Source organism: Salvelinus alpinus, chromosome 6, assembly GCF_045679555.1.
Source record: "Salvelinus alpinus chromosome 6, SLU_Salpinus.1, whole genome shotgun sequence".
NCBI lineage: Eukaryota > Metazoa > Chordata > Actinopteri > Salmoniformes > Salmonidae > Salvelinus > Salvelinus alpinus.
In genome coordinates this window covers 37,907,518-37,933,119 of record NC_092091.1, presented here as the reverse complement: position 1 = coordinate 37,933,119, position 25,602 = coordinate 37,907,518, and the positions used below count along the sequence as shown (strand labels likewise).

The 25,602-nt window shown below is 41.5% G+C and overlaps 1 pseudogene; it reads left to right on the top strand.

Moving 5' to 3' along the window:
• Positions 1-10,634: 10,634 nt before the first annotated feature.
• LOC139577910 (aquaporin-4-like) lies at positions 10,635-15,549 on the top strand (annotated as a pseudogene).
• The last annotated feature ends 10,053 nt before the right edge of the window (positions 15,550-25,602 follow it).

The window sequence follows — 25,602 nt, the reverse complement described above, 5'->3', positions numbered from 1 at the left end:
AGGTTTAGCTAACATGCTAAGTAGTTGCAAAGTAGCTAAAAACTAGTTAGTAGTTGAAAATACTAAAGTTGTCTGTGATGAAATTCGAACTCATAACCTTTGGGTTGCTAGACGTCCACATTATATGCCTACCCATCCACCCCGTCCAACCACCCTACTTTCGTTTTTTGTCTTAAAACCTCTCTAGGCTAGATGGGATGCTACCGTCCCACCTGACCAACATCCAGTGAAAGTGCAGGGCGCCAAATTCAAACTACAGAATTGTAAATATTTAACATTCTTGAAAATACACATGCAATATGTCAAATTAAAGCTTGACTTCTTGTTAATCCGGCCACGGTGTCAGATTTCAAAAAGGCTTTACGGCGAAAGCAAACCATGCGATTATCTGAGGACAGCACCCCATCAAACAAACACAGACAATCATATTTCATCCCGCCAGGCGCGACAGAAAACTCTGAAATAACGATATAATTCATGCCTTACCTTTGAAGAGCTTCTTCTGTTGGCACTCCAATATGTCCCATAAACATGGTCCTTTTCTTTGAATAATTCTGTCGTTATATATACAAAATGTCAATTTATTTGGCGCGTTTGATCCAGAAAAACACCAGTTCCAACTCACGCAACATGACTACAAAATATCTAATAAGTTACCTGTAATCTTTATCCAAACATTTCAAACAACTTTCCTAATACAACTTTAGGTATTTTTTTAACGTAAATAATCGATCAAATTTAAGACGGGATAAATTTCGTTCAATACTGGACGAAAACAAAGTGGAGCGTGCTTTCAGGTCACGCACCTCTGACAAACTGACAGACTCGAGCCTCGTTCTGAACAGCCCTACTTCTTCATTACACAAAGGAAAAACATCAACCAATTTCTAAAGACTGTTGACATCCAGTGGAAGCGATAGGAACAGCAAGCAAGTGCCTTAGAAATCTAGATCCCCATAGAAACCCATTGAAAAGAGTGACCTCAAAACAAAATCCTGGATGGTTTGTCCTCGGGGTTTCGCCTGCCAAATAAGTTCTGTTATACTCACAGACATCATTCAAACAGTTTTAGAAACTTCAGAGTGTTTCCTATCCAAATCGACTAATACTATGCATATCCTAGCTTCTGGGCTGAGTAGCAGGCAGTTTACTTTGGGCACACTTTTCATCCGGACGTGAAAATACTGCCCCCTAGCCTAGAGAGTAACCATCTGTCTTATGTAACCCTACAAAACGTAACTTATCATACTTAACCGAAAGGTTGCTGGATCGAATCCCCGTGCTGACAAGGTTACATTTTGTAGGGTAACATAAGACAGATGGTTATTTAGGACAAAAAACGAAAGTAGGGTGGTTGTCTGGGGTGGATGAGAAGACGAAATGCGGAAGACACATTTCAGATGAAGGCATTCAGTTGTACAATTGACTAGATATCCCCCTTTCCCTAATTTGAGTGTCCCGGATTTACATTTACTATGTTACGTCTAGTCTATGAGACCAGGCTGTCAATTCAGATAAAGGCTGAAAGATTTTGACTTTCTTGATTTCTTGAACAAGAAAAAGGTGTGATGAATTATCACTAAATCTTTTTCTTATGTCTTCTCTCTCCCTCTTTTCCCTCTCTCGCTATCTGAGGTGTACACTAGGGCAACTGATATTGCCAAGCTTCTCTGCAGTATGAAACAGTGGGGCTCTGTAAGGGGTTGGGAGTGAAGGGGAGGGAAAGAGGGAGGAGGTAAGGGGTTTGATGGGACTAGAGAGGGGTGTGAGAGAACCCTTTTCAGTCCTCTCCTCTCTCTTCTCTCTCCTCTATTCAGAACTATTGATTTGGCTGACTGGATCAGCCAGTGTTTCATTCTGTGGGGTTTCACTCTTTCAGGAATCTGCAGCAGGCATGAATGAGTAATGTGTCTTTGCTGCCTGTCTTCATACACACACCAATCAGACACACACTCAGCAAGCCATGTACACTGTGGACCCCACTTTGAACTGAAAATACTCCTAAAACACACACTCTAACACATATTGAACTCCTCAAACACACAAAGATTGCCCTGAAACTAGAAAAATGGATAAGTAGAGAATAAGATAAACTCTTCTGTCATAAAGGACAGCATCTATGTGTATTAGAGAAGAGAAAAGCAGACTAAACCTGGAAAATCTCTTCCCTCTTCCCGCTACAGTACTGTTCTTTATTGGTCTCTCTCCCTCCTTCTCTCTCCCCCTACCGATTTCTCCCTCACACTCTCTCTGTCCCGTTCTCCACCTCTCTCTTTCTTTATTGCTATCTCTATTTCTCCCTCTTTACACCCCTTGTATCTCTCTCCCTCCATCACTCTCCCTTCTCACCCTCCTTCTGTCCTGTCAAAGTTGGTTCTGCTCAAACTTACTTTGTTTGTGTCCACGGCTCCTCTAGAGGGGTGCAGCTGCACGATGACGGGAGCAGGGGGAGGGGAGAGATGAGGGAGGTGAGAAAGATGAGAGGAGCCAAAGGGATGGGGAGAACACACAACATAGACCAACCTATAAAGTCACATACATACACACACAATCGGGGTTGGCTGCATCGCAAGGTACGACAACTGAGAGCGGGGCAGCAGAACGCCTGAGGTGAGTAGGGCGGATGGGTGCGTCTTGGGAATGCTAGTGTTTGGGAACGGGTTTTTACAGGTTAACATGTTATTATATGATGCTTCCATGCATTGCCTTGGGTTGATTATCTGGATACTTTTTTGATATGGTGCATTTCAGATTAAAAAAATTGATATAATGATTTAAGTGGGCTTGTCTGGTGTGTTTTGACGATTGGTCTGTCTGGGATAAAGGCCTATACAGTGTTTGTGAAGCTTTGATTGCAACTTTGTATCACGAGTCAGAGGAATTTGACAGTGTGTTCTTTGGACTGTTTTTATTTGTATTTATATTTACACCCGTTAGAATAGGCTACATTCCAATGAAAATGTTATTTGCTTTTGGTGAAAATATAATTTTGTTATACATTTGAAGGACAATGTATGGTTGCTCAATGTTAGACAATGATGTACAATTCTGATCTCTTGGTACAATGTGAATTTCTTGAGAAGAAGCCTATGTGTCCCTCAATCGAAATAGTGTCTTGCAATTACAAATAAACATGAATTATATTAATTTGATTGAAGGATTTATGGTTAGGGTTAATTATTTAAAAAGTCTATATATGAGTACATGTTGAATATGGACAAATATCCCACTTGTTGCAATCTTTATGACATGTAGCCTAATGTAGGCCTATCACTTCGAGTTATGTTTTACCTGCTGTCATCCTGCTGCCATAGCAATGGCAACCCTAATTAGCCTACCCTATAATTGTCATCTTTATTTGTTGTTTCATTAGGCTTATTGTGGTGGTTTTAGGTTGATACCTTGCATCACAAATGGCAACCCATTGGCTGCGTTTACACAGGCAGCCCAATTCTAACATTGGTTCCACTAATTGGTTTTTTGACCAATCACATCAAATCTTTTCACGTCAGCTTTTTTATAGAGCTAATTTGATTGGTCAAACGTCATAAAGCATTGGGACTCCCTAAATCTTTCTCAGATTATTCCCAATCCCACAAGGTATGACTCCAAACACCCAGGAAATGTTATCCTCACAAATAATCCTCATAGGTATCAGTCGGGTGTTTTCTGTAATGACCTTAGTGATCCCTGTTTTACAGCCTGTGTTCGTAATGGCTGTTCAGTGAAATTACCTGTCCTGATTTGTCATTGACGCTTGGGAAAACACTTTCATGAGCAAGCCTTCCTTCATGACCTGGCCTCTGTAAATTGGTATAGAATCAGCTTGATCCCTCTGTCGAAGACGCTTGGAGCTTCTTTTTTATATTTTCAATAATATTGTTAACAAACACGCCCCATAAAGAAAATGAGAATTAAAACCGGTTCAGCCACAGGTTCGACCGTGATCTTGCAGAGTTACTCCACCTCAAGAATTGCATTCGGCGAAAGGCTCGGCACACGCATACTCAGTCTGGCTGGCTCTCGTTCAGGCAAATGAGAAATAAGTGCATTCAGGCTATCCGGAAGGCCAAAGTTAGTTACTTTAAGGAGCAGCTCTCTCTCTGTGGGTCTAACCCCAAAAAGTTCTGGAAAATGGTTAAAGACCTGGAGAATAAACCCTCCTCCTCACAGCTGCACATGTCCTTTAAAGTTGATGATGTGGTTGTGACTGACAAGAAGCACATGGCTGAGCTCTTTAATCACCACTTCATAAAGTCAGGATTCCTATTTGACTCAGCCATGCCTGCTTGCCCGTCCAACATTTCCTCATCTCCCACCCCTTCTAATGCGACTATCCCCAATGCTTCTCCCTCTTTTTCCCCTGCCCCGCTACAAAGTTTTTCCCTGCAGTCACTGATTCCGAGGTGCTAAAGGAGCTCCTTAAACTTGACCCCCAAAAAACATCTGGATCAGATGGTTTAGACCTTTCCTTCTTCAAAGTTGCTGCCTCTATCATTGCCAAGCCTATCTCAGACATTTTTAACCTGTCTCTCCTCTCTGGGGAGGCTCCTATTGCTTGGAAGGCAGCCACGGTTCGTCCTTTCTTGCAAGGGGGAGATCAAGCTGATCCTAACTGTTATAGGCCTATTTCGATTTTGCCCTGTTTATCAAAAGTGTTGGAAAAACTTGTCAATAATAAACTGACTGGCTTTCTTGATGTCTATAGTATTCTCTCTGGTATGCAATCTGGTTTCCGCTCAGGTTATGGCTGTGTCACTGCAACCTTAAAGGTCCTCAATGATGTCATCCTTGCCCTTGAATCTAAGCAATGTTGTGCTGCTATTTTTATTACTTTGGCCAAAGCTTTTGATATGGTAGACCATTCCATTCTTGTGGGCCGGCTAAGGAGTAACAGTGTCTATAAGGGGTCTTTGGCCTGGTTTGCTAACTACCTCTCTCATAGAGTGCAGTGTATAAAGTCAGAACATCTGCTGTCTCAGCCACTGACTGTCACCAAGGGTGTACCCCAAGGCTCGATCCTAGGCCCTACATTCTTCTCAATTTACATCAACAACATAGCTCAGGCAGTAGGAAGCTCTCTCATCCATTTATATGCAGATGATACAGTCTTATACTCAGGTGGCCCCTCCCCAGATTTGGTGTTAAATGCTCTACAACAAAGCTTTCTCTGCCCTTAACCTTGTTCTGAACACCTCCAAAACAAAGGTCATGTGGTTTGGTAAGAAGAATGCCCCTCTCCCCACAGGTTTGATTACTACCTCTGAGGGTTTAGAGCTTGAAGTAGTCACCTCATACAAGTCCTTGGGAGTATGACTAGACTGTACTGTGCACTGTCCTTCTCTCAGCACATATCAAAGCTGCAGGCTAAAGTTACATCTAGACTTGGTTTCCTCTATCGTAATCGCTCCTCTTTCACCCCAGCTGCCAACTAATACTGAGTCAGATGACCATCCTACCCATGCTAGATTACAGAGACGGAATTTATAGATCGGCAGGTAAGGGTGCTCTCGAGCGTCTAGATGTTCTTTGCCATTCGACCATCAGATTAGCCACCAATGCTCCTTATAGGACACATCACTGCACTCTATACTCCCCTGTAAACTGGTTATCTCTGTATACCCGTCGCAAGACCCACTGATTGATGCTTATTTATAAAACCCTCTTAGGCCTCATTCCCCCCTATATGAGATATCTACTGCAGCCCTCATCCTCCACATATAACACCGTTCTGCCAGTCACATTCTGTTTAAGGTCCTCAAAGCACACACATCCCTGGGTCGCTCGTCTTTTCAGTTCACTGCAGCTAGCGACTGGAACGAGCTGCAACAAACACTCAAACTGGACAGTTTTATCTCAATGTCTTAATTCAAAGACTCAATCATGGACACTCTTACTGACAGTTGTGTCTGCTTCGCGTGTTGTATTGTTGTCTCTGCCTTCTTGCCCTTTGTGCTGTTGTCTGTGCCCAATAATGTTCGTACCCTGTTTTGTGCTGCGACCATGTTGTGCTGCTGCCATGTTGTGTTGCAACCATGTTGTTGTCATGTTGTGTTGCTACCATTCTGTGTTGCTGCCATGCTATGTTGTTGTCTTAGGTCTCTCTTTATGTAGTGTTGTGCTGTCTCTCTTGTCATGATGTGTGTTTTGTCCTATATTTTTATTTAATGTATTTAGATGTATTAATTAATGTATTTAGCCCTCCAAATACACCTCTGCTGTTTTCAGCCAAGATCTCAGCGATCACTGCCTCATTGCCTGCATCCGTAATGGGTCTGCGGTCAAACAACCACCCCTCATCACTGTCAAACGCTCCCTAAAACACTTCAGCAAGCAGGCATTTCTAATCGACCTAGCCCGGGTATCCTTGAAGGATATTGACCTCATCCCGTCAGTAGAGGATGCCTGGTCATTCTTTAAAAGTGCCTACCTCACCATCTTAAAAATAAGCATGCCCCGTTCAAAAAATGTAGAACCAGGAACAGATATAGCCCTTGGCTCTCTCCAGACCTGACTGCCCTTAACCAGCACAAAAACATCCTGTGGTGTTCTGCATTAGCATCGAATAGCCCCCGTGATATGCAACTTTTCAGGGAAGTTAGGAACCAATATACACAGGCAGTAAGGAAAGCTAAGGCTAGCTTTTTCAAGCAGAAATGTTCATCCTGTAGCACAAACTCAAAAAAGTTCTGGGACACTTTAAAGTCCATGGAGAATAAGAGCACCTCCTCCCAGCTGCCCACTGCACTGAGGCTAGGAAACACTGTCACCACCGATAAATCCAAGATAATTGAGAATTTCAATAAGCATTTCACTACGGCTGGCCATGCTTTCCACCTGGCAGCATGCTTTCCCCACAGCAACTCGCCCAAGCCTTCCCATTTCTCCTTCACCAAAATCTAGTCAGCTGATGTTCTGAAAGAGCTGCAAAATCTGGACCCCTACAAATCAGCTGGGCTAGACAATCTGGACCCTCTCTTTCTAAAATTATCTGCCGAAATTATTGCAACCTCTATTACTAGCCTGTTCAGCCTCTCTTTCGTATCATCTGAGATTCCCAAAGATTGGAAAGCTGCCGCAGTCATCCCCCTCTTCAAAGGGGGAGACACTCTAGACCCAAACTGCTACAGACCTATATCTATCCTACCCTGCCTTTCTAAGGTCTTCGAAAGCCAAGTTAACAAACAGATTACCAACCATTTCGAATCCCACCCTACCTTCTCTGCTATGCAATCTGGTTTCAGAGCTGGTCATGGGTGCACCTCAGCCACGCTCGAGGTCCTAAATGATATCATAACCGCCATCGATAAGAGCCAATACTGTGCAGCCGTATTCATCGACCTGGCAAAGGCTTTCGACTCTGTCAATCACCACATTCTTATCGGCAGACTCAATAGCCTTGATTTTTCAAAATATTGCCTCGCCTGGTTCACTAACTACTTCTCTGATAGAGTTCAGTGTGTCAAATCGGAGGGCCTGTTGTCCGGACCTCTGGCAGTCTCTATGGGGGTGCCACAGGGTTCAATTCTCGGGCCGACTCTCTTCTCTGTATTCATCAATGATGTCGCTCTTGCTGCTGGTGATTCTCTGATCCACCTCTACGCAGACGACACCATTCTGTATACTTCTGGCCCTTCTTGGACACTTTGTTAACTAACCTCCAGACGAGCTTCAATGCCATACAACTCTCCTTCCGTGGCCTCCAACTGCTCTTAAATGCAAGTAAAACTAAATGAATGCTCTTCAACCGATCGCTGCACGCACCTGCCCGCCTGTCCAGCATCACTATTCTGGACAGTTCTGACTTAGAAAATGTGGACAACTATAAATACCTAGGTGTCTGGTTAGACTGTAAACTCTCCTTCCAAACTCACATTAAGCATCTCCAATCCAAAATTAAATCTAGAATCGGCTTCCTATTTCACAACAAAGCATCCTTCACTCATGCTGCCAAACATACCCTCGTAAAACTGACCATCCTACCAATCCTCGACTTGGGCGATGTCATTTATAAAATAGCCTCCAACACTCTACTCAAAAAATTGGATGCAGTCTATCACAGTGCCATCCGTTTTGTCACCAAAGCCCCATATACTACCCACCACTGCGACCTGTATGCTCTCGTTGGCTGGCCCTCGCTTCATACTCGTCGCCAAACCCACTTGCTCCAGGTCATCTACAAGTCTCTGCTAGGTAAAGACCCGCATTATCTCAGCTCACTGGTCACCATAGCAGCACCAACCCGTAGCACGCGCTCCAGCAGGTATATCTCACTGGTCACCCCCAAAGCCAATTCTTCCTTTGGCCGCCTTTCCTTCCAGTTCTCTGCTGCCAATGACTGGAACGAACTGCAAAAATCACTGAAGCAGGAGACTCATATCTCCCTCACTAGCTTTAAGCACCAGCTGTCAGAGCAGCTCACAGATCACTGCACCTGTACATAGCTCATCTGTAAATATCCCATCCAACTACATCATCCCCATTCTGTATTTATTTATCTTGCTCCTTTGCAACCCAGTATCTCTACTTGCACATTCATCTTCTGCACATCTACCATTCCAGTGTTTAATTGCTATATTGTAATTACTTCGCCACCATGGCCTATGTATTGCCTTACCTCCCTTATCCTACCTCATTTGCACATACTGTGCATAGATGTGTTTTATCACAATTGCAGCCAACAGTATTTTTCTGCGACAACACATTTCTGGGGGCATTCTGTCATTACACACAGGTGTTGGGAGCATGCTAGATAGCTAATAGCACAGGTGGTCCCTCTGTCTTCCCTCTGTCTTCCGTAAAAACGTGCTTTAACATGGAGGTATGGCCATGTGGTAACACTTACCCTGACCCCATAAAGGTGTGTATCAATTTAACGTTTTGTTTTTTGAAAATGGTTTCTCGCTGATATGAAAGACAAAGTCCTAATGGCCCTCGGACCAATTTAAAATACTTTGTTTTGTCGGGGTCTCAACTTACGAGGTCAAATAGTAGAGTGCATCAACAGTTTTTCTCTTGTTATGTCAATTCACTGATAGTCACACAATTAGCCCATACCAGCTAAAATGTTTTAGGTTGGTAAGTTAGTCTACCAGCCAGCTATCTAAACTTGTAGTAATCAAGGCCATTGATTTTGTTAGTCAGTCTCACTCAGATATCATACAAAAAACTGCAAACATTTCTTTCCACCCTATGGCAAAATGTGTAGAACTGCAGGAAATTAGCTGTAAAACTGCTAATTTTCCTCTCTGCCCCATGCCAAAATTAATATAATTGCACGAAATTAACTCTAAAACTAAAACATTTGCATAATTTTAGTAAGGTATATAAAAAAAAATGTAATAATTATTTGATGAAACATTGAATTTGGCATCAAATGCTATAGCCCATAGAAATGCATTGAATAACACATTTGTACACAGACAGTCAAAAAATAAATCATAAGGAACAAGGATTTTAAGTGTCTGTCCTATATCTGAGAGATATAAGAAAACAGGAGAAATATATATATTTTTAGACCCATGTCTGGTCACCTTATTTATGACACATTTGACCCTCTATGCACTTTTAGCAAATGTTACAGCCTGGTACTAGGTTACCTTCAGAAGCTTGTGTGCATTGTAACGCAGAACAACTTACAGACTATTTCGTTATAATTGTCTTGTCCGGATGCTCTCGTGTAGAAAAAGGCTGCTTTCACAAGCCCCATGATATGGAATAGGAGCAAACGTTATATCAGCGGAAAGAGGGCATTGAGCTGCAGCCACTACAAGAAACGGTAAGTCTCTAGCGTAAACACACAGGGAGCTATTCAATATTAAAATGAATTTACCTTATGATGTATAAGTGCATCAATCGACTCTAGGGGGTTGTAACTTAACATAACTCCCCTGTATAGAAGATGCCTTCGTGTGTAATGTAATGGAACAGAGTCATGACCAAAGGCTACCTCGAGGGCTGACTGGGTTGGAAATGTGTGGTTAGACCTTTATTAATATCCTTAAAGCAGTGGTGTAAAATACTTAAGTAAAAATACTATTTAAGTCGTTTTTGTGGGTATCTGTACTTTACTTTTTTATTTATATATTTTTAATTACTTTTACTTTTACTCCGCTACATTACAAAAGAAAATAATGTACTTTTTACTCCATACATTTTCTCGGACACCCAAAAGTACGTGTTACATTTTGAATGCTTAACAGGACAGGACATTTGCCAAATTTGCACACTTATCAAGAGAACATCCCTGGTCATCCCTACTCCCTCTGATCTGGCTGACTCACTAAACACAAATGCTTCATTGTAAATTATGTCTGAGTGTTGGAGTGTGCCCCTGGCTAACAGTAAATACAATAAATAAAATGTGTGACATCTGGTTTGATTAATATAAGGAATTTGAAATGATTTACACTTTTACTTTTTTCTTTTGATACTTAAGTATATTTGTGCAATTACATTTACTTGTAAACCAAATATTTTTAGACTTTTACTCAAGTAGAATTTTACTCTTTCCCTTTCAATTGAATCATTTTCTATTAAGATACATTTACTTTTACTCAAGTATGACAATTGGGTACTTTTTCCACCACTGCCTTCAAGGTCACTTCCAAACTTCCAAACTCACTCACACTGCCATGGTGGTGACCCGGAGACTCAGCCTGGCAAAGGCTGTGTTTTACCTGCTGGCCCAGTGTCTGGGGGCAGTGGTGGGGGCGGCTGTGCTCTACTGGGTTACTCCAGGCTCCGTCAGGGGCGAGATGGGCGTCATATCAGTAAGGAGGAGGGGGGAGACTGACTCTGGACTTTAACATTGATAATCTGGATGTGACTGAAATAGTTGTCTTAAGTGTAGAATGAATATAAGTTGAGTGTGTAGAGTCTTTTGTCTGAAATCCAATTCTGTTGACCTATTTAAACTGATTATAGGGTATGTTAGCTGTTTTCATCATCATTGAAGAGAAACTACACACTTAGAAAAAAAGGTGCTATATCTAGAGCTTAAATATGTTATTTGGCTGGCCCCATAAACTAATCCAGTTGGCACAGACGTCAATTCAACGTCTATTTCACGTTGGTTCAATGTAGTTTCATTGAAATTACCTGGACACAACGTTGATTCAACTAGTGTGTGCCCAGTGGGAATCCTTGAACCCTTTTTGGTTCCATGTAGAAATAGGGTGCCATTTAGGACTCTGACCTTGTCCTCATGTCTTCTGCATGGGCCTTACATCCTGTCCTGTTGGCTAACCAAGGTCATGTGACTCTCCCCAGGTGAACACCAGTATCTCCGTGGGTCACGCTCTAGTGATAGAATTCTTCATCACCTTTGAGCTCGTCTTCACCGTGTTCGCCACCTGTGACTCCAAACGCAGCGACCTGAAGGGCCCGGCTGCCCTGGCCATCGGCTTCTCTGTCTGCATTGGACACCTGTTTGCTGTGAGGAGTACCTCAGGTAGCCAAAATAGTTAGCAACACTTCATCAGTTAACAATGAACACTAACCCTAACACTACACCTACCTCTAAACCTAACTCTAGCCCTACCCTCAACCCTAACCTGTTTTCAGCCATAGCTAGGGTTGCAAAGGGAGGGTATATTACTGATAACATTTCAAGTTTACCTGTAAACTATCAGAATTTGGGTAATTTTCAAGGTTTAGGGGAATTTTATCGCATGACATCTAGTGGCCATTTTGGTAGCTACTTCAGATTATCACAAGCGTCTATCTCTGGCCCTCTGTGTGGCCTTATTACATGTAAAATATATAAAATAATCAGGTATGATTAAAACATGTAATGCTAAAGCTGTAAATCATAAATATAAAACATCAACTTAATGAATACCATTCATGAGTGTTTCAGCTTGAAATATGTTATAAATTCTTTTACACTCTTGTATATATTTTACTATGTCAATTTGTCTTTGTCGTAAATGTTTTAGCACCAAAACTGACAGTAGTTGGAGTGTTTTCTCATTAGGCTACATTTTAAATTACATTTTTTGTAATTTAGCAGACACTCTTATCCTGAGTGACTTACAGTTAGTGCGTTCATTTTAAGATGCCTAGGTGAGACATCTCTGTTATACATTTTTCCAAAATATATTAGCTATCAGCAAAGGCAGTGCTAGTAGGAAAAAGTCAAGTGTGAGTGTTAGTTCACGAATGGCAAGGGAGTTATTTGTATTTTTTTGCAGGGTGTGGGTGTTAGGCGGAGCAGCACAGGGGATCCCAAGATCAGACTCAGACCAGAACACAGGGATGAATGAACCAAGATATTTATTGTAACGGGGAGAGATGAAGTGCAGATCCAGGGAAGCTCGGATGAGTTGTAGGAAACCAGATGTGGAGGCTGAGGTTGGAGTGAGCTGGGTTGGGACAGGGTAAACAGGTCCGTAGGGGAATCCAAGGAAGAGAAGGTGAGTTGAATCCAGAACAGGGTAGCAGGGTGGTGAGATGTGGAACAGGAGACAGGAACCAGAGTCAGAGCGGCAAAACTGTAGTGAGAGGAGAAACAGCGTCAGGCAAGGAAAAAGGCACAGCAGGATACAGGATCTTAAATAACATATAGCTAGCAGCATGACTGACTGAACGGAGATTACAATATGGCAGAGTGGAAGTGGCAGGACTGAGTATTTGTAGAGGTCTTGATTATGGAACGGGTTGCAGCTGGTGGGGAACTGCTCTGACTCCAGCACACCTGTCTCCAACCACACAATCACACAGCGAGAGAGAGGGAGAGAGAACTAGGGGAATGGCTGCAGGTGAAGGAGACATCGGATGTCCACTAGGGGGTGTGGCAAGAGCAGATGTGACAGTGGGTGCTCTAGGATTATTAAAGATACTCTTTGATGAGGTAGGTCTGATGTATGGCCAGGGCTCTAAATGAAAAAAATGTAATTGGTAGCATTGGAGCTCCCAAATTCTAAATGTTATGAGTACCACATGATATTCAGGAGCACCAGGAGTTTCTAGCTATTTTTGAAGCACGTGTTGTGTCATAGAAACTAATATGTAACACTGTAAATTATAAAAGCTAAAATGTTGATAGGAATATTTTTTATTGAAATTACAAAGTAATTTGTGGAATATTAGGTTTCTATATTGTTGTCACTAGTTACCACAGCCACAAATTAAAATATTGCTATATTATGAAAATGCATGAAAACAAACGCTTTTTGGTCTTCATTTAAGGTTAGGGTTAGGTATACGGTTAGCAGTGTGGTTACATTGATGGTTAAATTTAACACCGGATCTTAAGAAGAGAAAAAGTAGAAATAGGCAGGGTTTAGGTATAATTATGACTTTGTGGCTGTGTTAACTAGTGACGACCCCTTTTTTGATCTCCTTTTCCTTTCTTTCTGTGCCCCCAAATGTTTAGATATACTGGTTAAAGTTACCAGGTTGCGAGCTAGCTAGCCAATGAGGTAACATGACTGAACAAAGTATAAGCAAATGGTTAACAACATCGAAGCGCGAGTAGTTTTAGAACAGACCGGGACATGGTTTTTGAACGTAAAATGTGGTCCCTGCAATAGGAAGATAGAAATGTTGCGCGCGCCGGTGTTTTTGCGTGTTAGATTTTTGAAACAAAAATGCTTTCTGCTACTAAGATCAGTGAAATGTAGGCTAAACTGACAACGGAGTGAAGAGCAGAAATCTCAACTTGCAAGCAAGTCACAGCAATGAAGAACACGAAGGGAGGGAGAATTCTGTCAGGGGGGAGATTTTTGCGCCTATCCTGACGTGAAGTTTGTTCTATAGAAAGTATTTGATTCTGATGTGTGTCACAGAAAGTATTTGACTCTAGCTACAAAATTAAGAAAATTAGAAGGGGGGATTCTGGCAGGGGGGAGATTTTCGAAACAACACCTGTTAAATGGGTCAGAACTTTTGACCTTGTTGGGCTAGAAGCAAGCCGTTTTCGCTGTAGTAAGGATTCAACCTTCACACAAACAAATCGGCACTCGCTTGTTTCTCTAAAGCACTCGGAAACAACGGTACAGGGTAGCCTGATGATTACAATAATTATTATCTTGGTTCTTTTTTCATAGTCCCAGTGCTCCCAAAATAAAACCTCTGGTCGCACATCAAAATATTTCGTCGCAGAGCCATGCTATGGCGATTTCCTCTTGAACCATATGGTCTATCCATCCACTAGAAACTCATGGACAATATGGACACAGATATAAAACTGGAATACTACTGTATATATGAAAACATTTTGAATAACACAAGTTGTTCAAGTATAAATTCTGAAAGTTACCATAGATTGCCATAGATTACCAGTTAATTACCAACATTACTGAATGTTCCATTGCAACCCTAGCCATAGCCAGTTGCCAAACTGGCCATGTTGCAACATGGGGCCAAATGAACCAGGGAAACTACACTACACAAGTCCTCGGGTTGGAATGTCTCAATTAGTATATTTGTGTAATATCTCTATACTCTTCTGTTTAGATCCCCTTCACTGGTGCCAGTATGAACCCTGCTTGATCATTTGGACCTGCCATGGTCACCTGGAGCTGGGAGAACCACTGGGTAAGAGAGAACAAATGATACACAATGCACATACAATCACATACAACCATATACAAACTACACACTCTCTATGCTCTCATACTGATGCACCCATAGACACACACACCGACACATACATACCCACACGGGTAAATACAGTATACTAATAGTTCTCCCTCTGTCTCATCTCAGGTGTACTGGGTAAGCCCAGTGCTGGGTGGTGTGACAGCTGCAACTATGTATGAGTACTTGTTCTGTCCCGACCCTGAGCTGAAGAGACGTTATACTGAGGTCCTTTCCAAGACTGGCTTCACCTCCACCAAATATCGCGAGGTCCAGAGCAGCTTTTAAGGGTAGACCGTGACCAACTGGCCAAAGAACACCCCTTCACCGTGATGGATGTGGAGAGAGCTGAACAGAAGGAGAGGGAGAGGGAGACGTCAGGGGAGGTGCTCTCCTCTGTATGACTAGTGAGGTGCACTGGGAGAGAAGACCAGACCACTGTACAGTCCCCTAACCTATACCCTCCCCTCAAAGAAACTGACCTCTTATAGAGACTGATCTCTGATGGACTGACATCTTAAATACTGACCGACCTAAAGACTTTCTCTTATGACTGACTTGACCTCTTACAGAGACTGACTTGCTATGCAAACTGACAGTCAAATACTGTAGACGGACTATAGACACAACAATAGACTTGCCTTCTGTAGAGAAACAGACAGACTTAACTTCTTACGGCTGAGATCGGCTGAGATCCCGTTAATGGGAACGACTTGACAACAGCCAGTGAGAGTGCAGGGCGCCAAATTCAAACAACAGAAATCTCATAATTAAAATTCCTCAAACATACAAGTATTTTACACCATTTTAAAGATAAACTTGTTGTTAATCCCACCACAGTGTCCGATTTCAAAAAGGCTTTACGACGAAAGCACACCATCTGATTATGTTAGGTCAGTACCTTGTCACAGAAAAACACAGCCATTTTTCCAGCCAAAGAGAGGAGTCACAAAAAGCAGAAATAGAGATAAAATGAATGACTAACCTTTGATGATCTTCATCAGATGACACTCATAGGACTTCATGTTAAACAATACATGTATGTTTTTACGGAAAAAGCACACCATGCAATAATCTGAGTACGGCGCTCAGACACAAAAACAAGCCATACAGGTAACCGCCATGTTGTGGAGTCAACAGAAGTCAGAGATAGCATTATAAATATTCATTTACCTTTGATGATCTTCATCAGAATGCACTCCCAGGAATCCCAGTTCCACAATAAATGTCTGTTTTGTTCGATAAAGTCCATAATTTATGTCCAGATACCTCCTTTTTGTTTGCGCGTTTATTTCAAAAATCTTAATTCATGACGCCCAGGCCAGACGAAGAGTCAAAAAATTCCATTACAGTTCGTAGAAACATGTCAAACGATGTATAGAATCAATCTCTAGGATGTTTTTAACATACATCTTCAATAATGTTTCAACCTGAGAATTCCTTTGTCTTTAGAAACAAAAAGGAACGCAGCTACCTTTCACGGGGGTGTGCCTGAGTGAGCTCATGGCACTCTGCCAGACACCTGGTTGAAACAGCTCTCATTCCCTCATCCTTCACAGTAGAAGCCTGAAACAAGGTTCTAAAGACTGTTGACATCTAGTGGAAGCCTTAGGAAGTGCAATAGGACCCCATAGACACTGTATATTGGATAGGCAAACCTACAAACCTCAGATTTCCCACTTCCTGGTTGGATTTTTTCTCAGGTTTTTGCCTGCCATATGAGTTCTGTTATAATCACAGACATCATTCAAACCGTTTTAGAAACTTCAGAGTGTTTTCTATCCAAATCTACTAATAATATGCATATCTTAGCTTCTGGGCCTGAGTAGCAGGCAGTTTACTCTGGGCACCTTATTCATCCAAGCTACTCAATACTGCCCCAGCCATAAGAAGTTAACACATACAGCATACTTTGTATGTAGACACTTGCAATATAGACACAAACACAGACCAACCCCTGGATAACATAGAGTAGCGGTCCTCCTTTCTCAGTGTACGTGTTCAAATCTCCACCCTTTCTACTGGGTGCTCCTCTCTTTCTCTTCTTACCCTTTATGGCCTGAATGATCAATATGAGATGTTACTCCAATAGCTAAAAGATATTGATTTACTAATTTGTGAGTTTATATGTATGTAACAGTGTTGCTTTCATCCCTCTCCTCACCCCAACCTGGGCTTGAACCAGGGACTCTCTGAACACATTGATGACAGTCACCTTAGAAGCATCACTACCTACAGTTGAAGTCGGAAGTTTACATACACTTTGGATGGAGTCATTAGATCTCGTTTTTCAACCACTCCACAAATTTCTTGTTAAGCCAAGTCGGTTATGACATCTACTTTGTGCATGACACAAGTCATTTTTCCAACAATTGTTTACAGTCAGATTATTTCACTTATAATTCATTGTATCACAATTCCAGTGGGTCAGAAGTTTACATACACTAAATTGACTGTGCCTTTAAACAGCTTCGAAAATTCCAGGAAATGTTGTCATGGCTTTAGAAGCTTCTGTTAGGCTAATTGACATCATTTGAGTCAATTGGAGGTGTACCTGTGGATGTATTTCCCCAAGGCCTAACTTCAAGCTCGATGCCTCTTTGCTTGACATCATGGAAAAATCAAAAGAAATCAGCCAAGACCTCAGAAAAAAGATTTTAGACCTCCAGAAGACTGGTTCATCCTTGGGAGCAATTTCCAAAAGCCTGAAGGTACCACGTTCATCTGTACAAGCAATAGTACGCAAGTATAAACACCATGGAACCACTCAGCCCTCGTACCGCTCAGGAACGAGACACGTTCTGTCTCCTAGAGATGAACGTACTTTGGTGCAAAAAGTGCAAATCTATCACAGAACAACAGCAAAGGACCTTGGGAAGATGCTGGAGGAAACAGGTACAAAAGTATCTTTATCCACAGTAAGACGAGTCCTATATTGACATAACCTGAAAGGCTGCTCAGCAAGGAAGAAGCCACTGCTCCAAACCCGCCATAAAAAAAGCCAGACTACGGTTTGCAACTGCACATGGGGACAAAGATCGTACTTTTTGGAGAAATACCTTCTGGTCTGATGAAACAAAAATATAACTGTTTGGCCATAATGATCATCGTTATGTTTGGAGGAAAAAGGGAGAGGCTTGCAAGCCGAAGAACACCACCCCAACCGTGAAGCACGGTGGCAGCATCATGTTGTGGGGGTGCTTTGATGCAGGAGGGTCTGGTGCACTTCACAAAATAGATGGCATCATGAGGGTGGAAAATTATGTGGATATATTGAAGCAACATCTCAAGACATCAGTCAGGAAGTTAAAGCTTGGTCGCAAATGGGTCTTCCAAATGGAAAATGACCCCAAGCATACTTCTAAAGTTGTGGCAAAATGGCCTAAGGACAACAAAGTCAAGGTATTGGAGTGGCCATCACAAAGCCCTGACCTCACTCCTATAGAAAACTTGTGGGCAGAACTGAAAAAGCGTGTGCGTGTAATGAGGCCTACAAACCTGACTCAGTTACACCAGCTCTGCCATGAGGAATGGGCCAAAATTCACCCAACTTATTGTGGGAAGCTTGTTGAAGGCTACCTGAAACGTTTGACCCAAGTTAAACAATTTAAAGGCAATGCTACCAAATACTAATTGAGTGTATGTAAACTTCTGACCCACTGGGAATGTGATGAAAGAAATAAAAGCTGAAATAAATCATTCTCTCTACTATTATTCTTACATTTCACATTCTTAAAATAAAATGGTGATCCTAACTGACCTAAGACAGGGACTTTTTACTAGGATTAAATGTCAGGAAATGTGAAAAACTGAGTTTAAATGTATTTGGCTAAGGTGTATGTAAACTTCCGACTTTAACTGTATCACTCCACAAAAGCCACAGTCTTTGCAGAGCAAGGGGAACAACTACTTCAAGGTCTCAGAGCAAGTGATGTCATCGATTGAAATGCCACTAGCGTGCACCGCTAACTAGCTAGCCAATACACACTGCTTACATGTGTATATAAGATGTGGCAGGGATGAACAATGTTCATGAATAAAGATTAAATGGAGGTGGGATGGAGAGATTTATTCTACTTTTACTTTATTAATTTGAACTCTTTTATTGTCTCCCTTCCTTACGATTTTTGCTTTTGTTAATATGTCCTCCCTTCCTATCCCTCTCATATTTTGGGCTCGATTCAATCCGTAGCGCAAAGAGCTGCGCTACAGGGCATAGGAATTTAAAGGCAATTTCCCCACGTTAGTGGAGACTGCATATCTGAGCTCGATCGGAAATTACCTTTAAATTGCAATCACGCTATAGCTTCAGCGATATGAAGAATTTAAGCCCTTAATCACAGACACACTCACAGACGGATCTTCCTCTGTTTTAGGTAAGTACTATAATCTATAGAGTGATTGTATAAAAAGCAGATAATGGAGCTGTTTCGTGTTGTTTTTCTACTGTTATTATGTTGGACCTATTTCTTGAATTGAATATCAATTGCCTCTCCCCCGAGCTGTGCTGCAGTATACTGAGGTACCTCATAACTAATCAAGTTAACTGGCTGATGGATTGGTTGATAAATTGATTGATTCATTGATTGGTTGATTTAGCAACATGATTTATGATGTAGAGAATTTTTTCCATATCCCAGCACTATGGGATACAATGTTTTCCAAAACAAATCCCCTGCATGTTTGAGGCTAGAAATGCTTAAAGCGTTGGGCCAGTAACCGAAAGGATGCTGTATTAAACCCCTGAGCTGAGAATGTAAAACTCTGTTGTTCTGCCCCTGAGCAAGGCAGTTAACCCACAGTTCCCTGGGCGCCGAAGACGTGGATGTCGGTTATGGCAGCCCCCCGCACCTCTCTGATTCAGAGGGGCTGGGTTAAATGCGGAAGACACATTTCAGTTGAATGCATTCAGTTGTACAAATTACTTGTATTCCACTTTCCCCAAAGTTAAACTGGTGTACTTACCGCTGTCTAACAGCAGAGGGCACTAACGACGTCAGGAAAGGCTTGAGTTGGAAGTTTTAGTTTTAGGGAAAGCACAGGCATGTAAGTACAGTATGTGTGTGATGTTCGTTTCTGAGCACATGAGAATGTGCCCCTACCGAAAAACCACATGATTTCACATGTAGAAAAGCGCATGGGATTTGAACTCTAGTGCTGAGCCATTAACCAAAAAGTGTGTATTTTTTTGTGACAACTAATTGACCGACTTTGGTGAATTTATTTGAATTCCGTTTATTATTAGTTAATTTTTTTTGTGAACTCAATGCACACATTGAACATTTTCTCTAGAGATATAGCAGATCAAGTCAGAACGGTGCGATGTAGAAGGGAGATTTAGTTTCCAACAATATGCTACATAGTTCAGCGCAGAAAACATTGTATTTAATTACAATGACCATAATCCATTACACACCTACTTGTACGGTCTGTGTGTTTTTTATATGCCACCTCAGGTTAGTGTGGGGCAGACACGGAGAGAGAGGAGAGAGGAGAATGCATGATCTCTAGAGGGATAGAGAGCAGTCGTGAGGTATCTCTGCCTGAAAATATTGATTGATAGTTGATATTCAGCAGTCATAAAAGTATACCTTATTTACTTTGAACAACTAATAAAATAGGGATTTTGTCAGGCAGCATAGGAAGTAGCTCTCTATAGATGAGATGATGACTTTGAATTAAATAATAGTTATCAAATAAAACAAATGTAATATACACAAATTAAGTATTTTATTAAAGTAAAGTCATGTGAATAAATGATGGTTAATGACTGTTAAAAATTATGGTTAATGACTGATAAGCAGTAATGGGCAGTCACTACCATCATGGGACTTTTATTCATGATTTTATTCTGTGTTGTTATAGCATTCGATCTGCATAATGCATAGTGCATTTTATTTTATTGTGTTACTTTTTTACTTCAGTTTATTTAGTAAATATTTTCTTAACTCTGTTTTCTTAAAACTGCTTTGTTGGTTAAGGGCTTGTAAGTAAGTATTTCACGGTAAGGTCTACCTACACCTGTTGTATTCGGCGTCTGTGACAAATACAATTTGATTTGATGTAAAAAAATATATATATATATATATATAATAATAGAAAAATATAATAAAATAGAAAAAAACGTAACGTTTTTATAATCGAACCGAAACGGAACTGACTTCAAAAATAATTTATCATTCAGGACTATTGAACTCACAATCTCTTGGTTCACAGTATTCCAATCTTTCTGCTACTCCACCACACCTGTGTTAATAACTGATTCCACCTGTATTTTTACACTTACACAGTGAACCTCAGCTTTGTTGAAAATATACTCATATCATAGTGATTCAGGAGTAACATTAAAACAGAATAATATATGCCCCACCAACATTAGACAACTATACAGAAAACCCTCAAATTGCTGAACTAAGTCAATTAAATCAATGATAAGAGAATAGTCAGATTAACTGACGACTAAAATAGCAGTGGAGATGGCTCTCTTTCGCTGAGTGCAGAGATGTATTATAGGTAATGAATGTGTGTAAGAACACTAGATTTTGTGGTAGTGCACCTCAAATCCAGAGGTTGTGAGTTCAAACCACAGGTGGCTTATACTTACACTTATGCTTACACGTATGCTGAACTGTGTACCACTAACTTTAAAACCACCATTTTCCAGCAGTTTAATGACAGCTGTTTCATAAAGTTAATTTTAAACTTTCAATGAGTCACTGACAACTAGCTGCAAGTCAGTTACTGTACATATCAAAGGAACTTAGTGTAGCTTATGTGCCACACTCACTGACCTGATGGTATGGCAGGAAAGTTAGCATTACAATGACCTGTATCACGTGCACTTATGCCAGGTATTCACAAGGCTGGAAAACATACAATTTTCAAGCTTATTGTCTCACTACAGAATTCAACAGAGCTAATTAATTGGGATGACATTACCTCTCATGGGAGAACAAAAAGAGCTAATTGCAAGGCGCCTCCAATACGCCACACCTGCACTATTCTGAGAGGCTGCCACTGCTACAGTATGCTGCCAATTAGCAAGTAATGTTTATCAACAGAAGAGTCAGTTAAGGCACAGTAGGTTACTGGTGTGTGTTATTGTGAGTTTTACACTCATTTACTGACAAATGGTTTCCAGTTAAATTACTGGAGAATGCACCATAACCTTTTTACAGAGTAGCTCATTAGTGACACTTGTTTTTACAAAGTTTGCAGAACAGACAGTGTTGAAGAATGTGCCCAACTTGCATCAGCATAACCATTGTCATGACTCTCTCTCTTGGGTGAGGATCATAGGCACCAGATCAGCTTGGCACAGGGCAAACAGATAGCCCCCCAATGATTAAGACAATTTGTGTATCGCTGGATCATCATTTTTAGGCTAGGGTTTGTGCGATTTACGAGGTCAGTGACGTTCAGAAGGAGACTGATATGAGGAAATTATTAATGGATGACTCGTATGATAACGATATATTCTGATATATTCTTGAGTTAATTCGGGAAACGTTAACTCTTTAAAGAAACTTTTTCCATGGTGCCCCAAGTTACTAATGGGTTAATTGTTACATGATTAATTTACATATATATTAGACCTTATCATGAGCCCACCTGTATTTTCCCCCCACCTAAATCATATGTGATCACATGTGAAAAAAAAATAAAAAAGATCTTTAAGGGGTTAGAGCATGTGTTGTGCGTGCATGTGCATGTGTGTGTGTGTGTGTGTGTGTACAGTAGGCCATTCCCAGGAAAGTGCTTAGTAAACTGTGCTGTTGGTACAGTGAAGCCCCTCTCTCCTCACAGAGCTGTGTTCTATCATGTGGCAATTTCTATTTATTAAATGTGTTTATATAATTGCTCCGTTTAAATTAATTGGAGGGAGAAAAAACACATTCTCATTAAAAGTTAAATGACCAGAGAAGCAAGACACAGACATACTGTAGTTGCACATAAATGCCACAAAGACATAGAGACAGGGACACACAGAAAGGGCTATGTCAATACCTTGTTCTTTTGCTGGAAATTCTGGCAATGGAGATGTTGGGAGTTGTTGTGTCTGAAATCATACAGCCTCCTTGTACAGTGAATGGGAGGCACCAGATGACAAGACTGAAGGAGAACGAAAGAGGGCAGGAGGATGATTACCAAAAAATGTGAGCTTAAAACTCACTTAGTTACAGGCTAAACAAAACACTGAGCGCGCGCGCACACACGCACGCACGCACGCACGCACGCACGCACACACGCGCACACACACACACACACACACACACACACACACACACACACACACACACACACACACACACACGCACGCACACAAACAGCCATGTGCAGCCATTGTTCTTCCACTGAGGAAGTATACAATTTAAATATTAAAAGATGTCTGACTGACTGACTGGTGTTTAATATTAACCACCATGGTGGATATCACAGGAGACCAATCAAAGGAGACATGCCTGAAGGGTGGCTCTGCCCACATGCCATCTGTCTCCCTGACTGTCTGTGGCACAATATTCAACACATCACCACAAGACTGCTATGGTATCACAAAGTCAACACTATCCATTTGGTCAATAGGGACCATATCCTTCTGGGTGGGAAAAAACAGCAAGTGGACCACCTGCGGTACATCGTCGGCATGGTAACCTGTAGGGACGCAGACGAGTGAACACTAGAGTGAACAAGGCAACCTCCAAAAGGATCAGGAGAGGATGCCAACTGGATATCCTAACTCTGGATGGATTCCAATAGTAATTACACATCACTTTGCAAGCCAGCATAATGTTACTTGCAGGTAGGGTTGAGAAATTCTGGTAAAGTTCACAGGTTTTCCAGAAACACCAGTTGGAAGATTCCAAGTAATGCTCCAATCAGAATTTTGGGAAAGTTGGCAGGATTTAGTAACTCTACTTGTAAGCCTGATGTGGCCTGTAAACCATGAGTTTCAGGCCACTGTATTAGAATTAAGCTAGTCCTCAGAACAAGGCCTTATGAGATATGTAAGGTATTGACATAAAGAGTTTAATTATAACGATAATATTTACCAAGGAACTCACTTGGTGAAGGCCACAGGACTGAAAATGAATAAATTCAACAACCATATCTATATCACTTACAAATACAGTCATGGGTGGTAACTCTACAATTCACTCGAAAATGCAAGGCACACTGGGAAATTATATTGGAGGCGTGGCTTACTGGAGGCGTTACTCAACATTTTCAAGCTGATGCAACTCAAATCTGGACCCCCTACAGCAGTGGTGACACAAACTCATTCCATGGAGGGCCTAGTGTCTGCAGGTTTTCTGTTTGTCCTTTCAATTAAGACCTAGACAACCAAATAAGAAGCGTTATTTACTAATTAGTGACCTTAATTGATTAATTAAGTAGAAGGGAGGAGTGAAAACCCGCAGACACTAAGCCCTCCATGGAATGAGTTTGACACATGTGCCCTACAGGGTCACAGTTACTCTATGGGTTTGAGTAATAACTACAAAATCACTTTAAGTAAACTGTATATTAAGGGCAAAGGTTTTCCTCAAATGTTTCGAGCCAGCATAATGTGCAAACATTTGGGTTTACAGTGCAGCTGCCCACAGGGCAAACATGAGTCAGGTCAGCATCATCTCTTCTCTATAGATACAGGTCAGCATACACAATAATGAAATTAGAGATGTTGATACATACTTTATCCATTCCTTCCTGAATAGTCAACACAGTCTGACTCCTATCCCTTCCTCTTGATTGAGATGCACACTGTTGATTGGTCAAATAGTGTCCAAGAGGTCTCTTTTCTCTAATGTACAGTAGGCCTACACATTTGCTCGAATCAAGCGCTTTGGATAAATACTTGCGGTTGACACAAGCTACAGTTTACATAACCACCGACAGCAGTAGCTCTCCATCCATTAGAAGAAAACCGCCTGCTGAGTGTCTCCGTCAAAACCACACAGCACGATTAACATCAAGGCCGAGATCCTTTTAATTCGTAGCCTCTCCCGCGATATGGAGAGCACGAGAGGCGAGCTAAAAGGCAGGAGCCTGAAAGAGACAGGACTCTATGGTGGGGAACCTATCCAAACAAACCCCTTGACTTTTTCCAGATTATGTTACGTTACAGCTTTATTCATAAAACGGATTAAATTGATGTTTTTCTTCATTCATCTACACACAATACCCCAAAATGACAAAACAAAAACAGGTTTTTATACATTATTTCAAATTAAAAATAAATAAAAATACTGAAATATTCAATTTACTTAAGTATTCAGACTATTTACTCAGTACTTTGTTGAAGCACCTTTGGTAGTCTTCTTGAGTATGATGCTACAATATTGGCACAACTGTATTTGGGGAGTTTCTCCCATTCCTCTCTGCAGATCCTCTCAAGCTCTGTCAGGTTGGATGGGGAGCGTCGCTGCACAGCTATTTTCAGGTCTCTCCAGAGATGTTCGATCGGGTTCAAGTCCGGGCTCTGACTGGGCCACTCAAGGAAATTCAGAGACTTGTCCCGAAGCCACTTCTGCATTGTTTTGGCTGTGTGGTTAGGGTTGTTGTCCTGTTGGAGGGTGAACCTTCGCCCCAGTACGTTCCTGAGCAATATGGAGCAGGTTTTCATCAAGAATCTCTCTGTACTTTGCTCCGTTCATCTTTCCCTTGATCCTGACTAGTCTCCCAGTCCCTGCCGCTGAAAAACATCCACAGAGCATGATGCTGCCAGTACCTTGCTTTACTGTAGGGATGGTGCCTGGTTTCCTCCAGATGTGATGATTGGCATTCAGGCCAAAGAGTTCAATCTTTGTTTCATCAGATCAGAGAATCTTGTTTCTCTGGTCTGAGAGGACTTTTGGCAAACTCCAAGCGGGCTGTCATGTGCCTTTTACTGAGGAGTGGCTTCCGTCTGGCCACTCTACCATAAAGGACTGATTGGTGGAGTGCTTTAGAGATAGTTATCCCATCTCCACAGAGTAACTCTGGAGCTCTGACAGAGTGACCATCTGGTTCTTGGTCAAC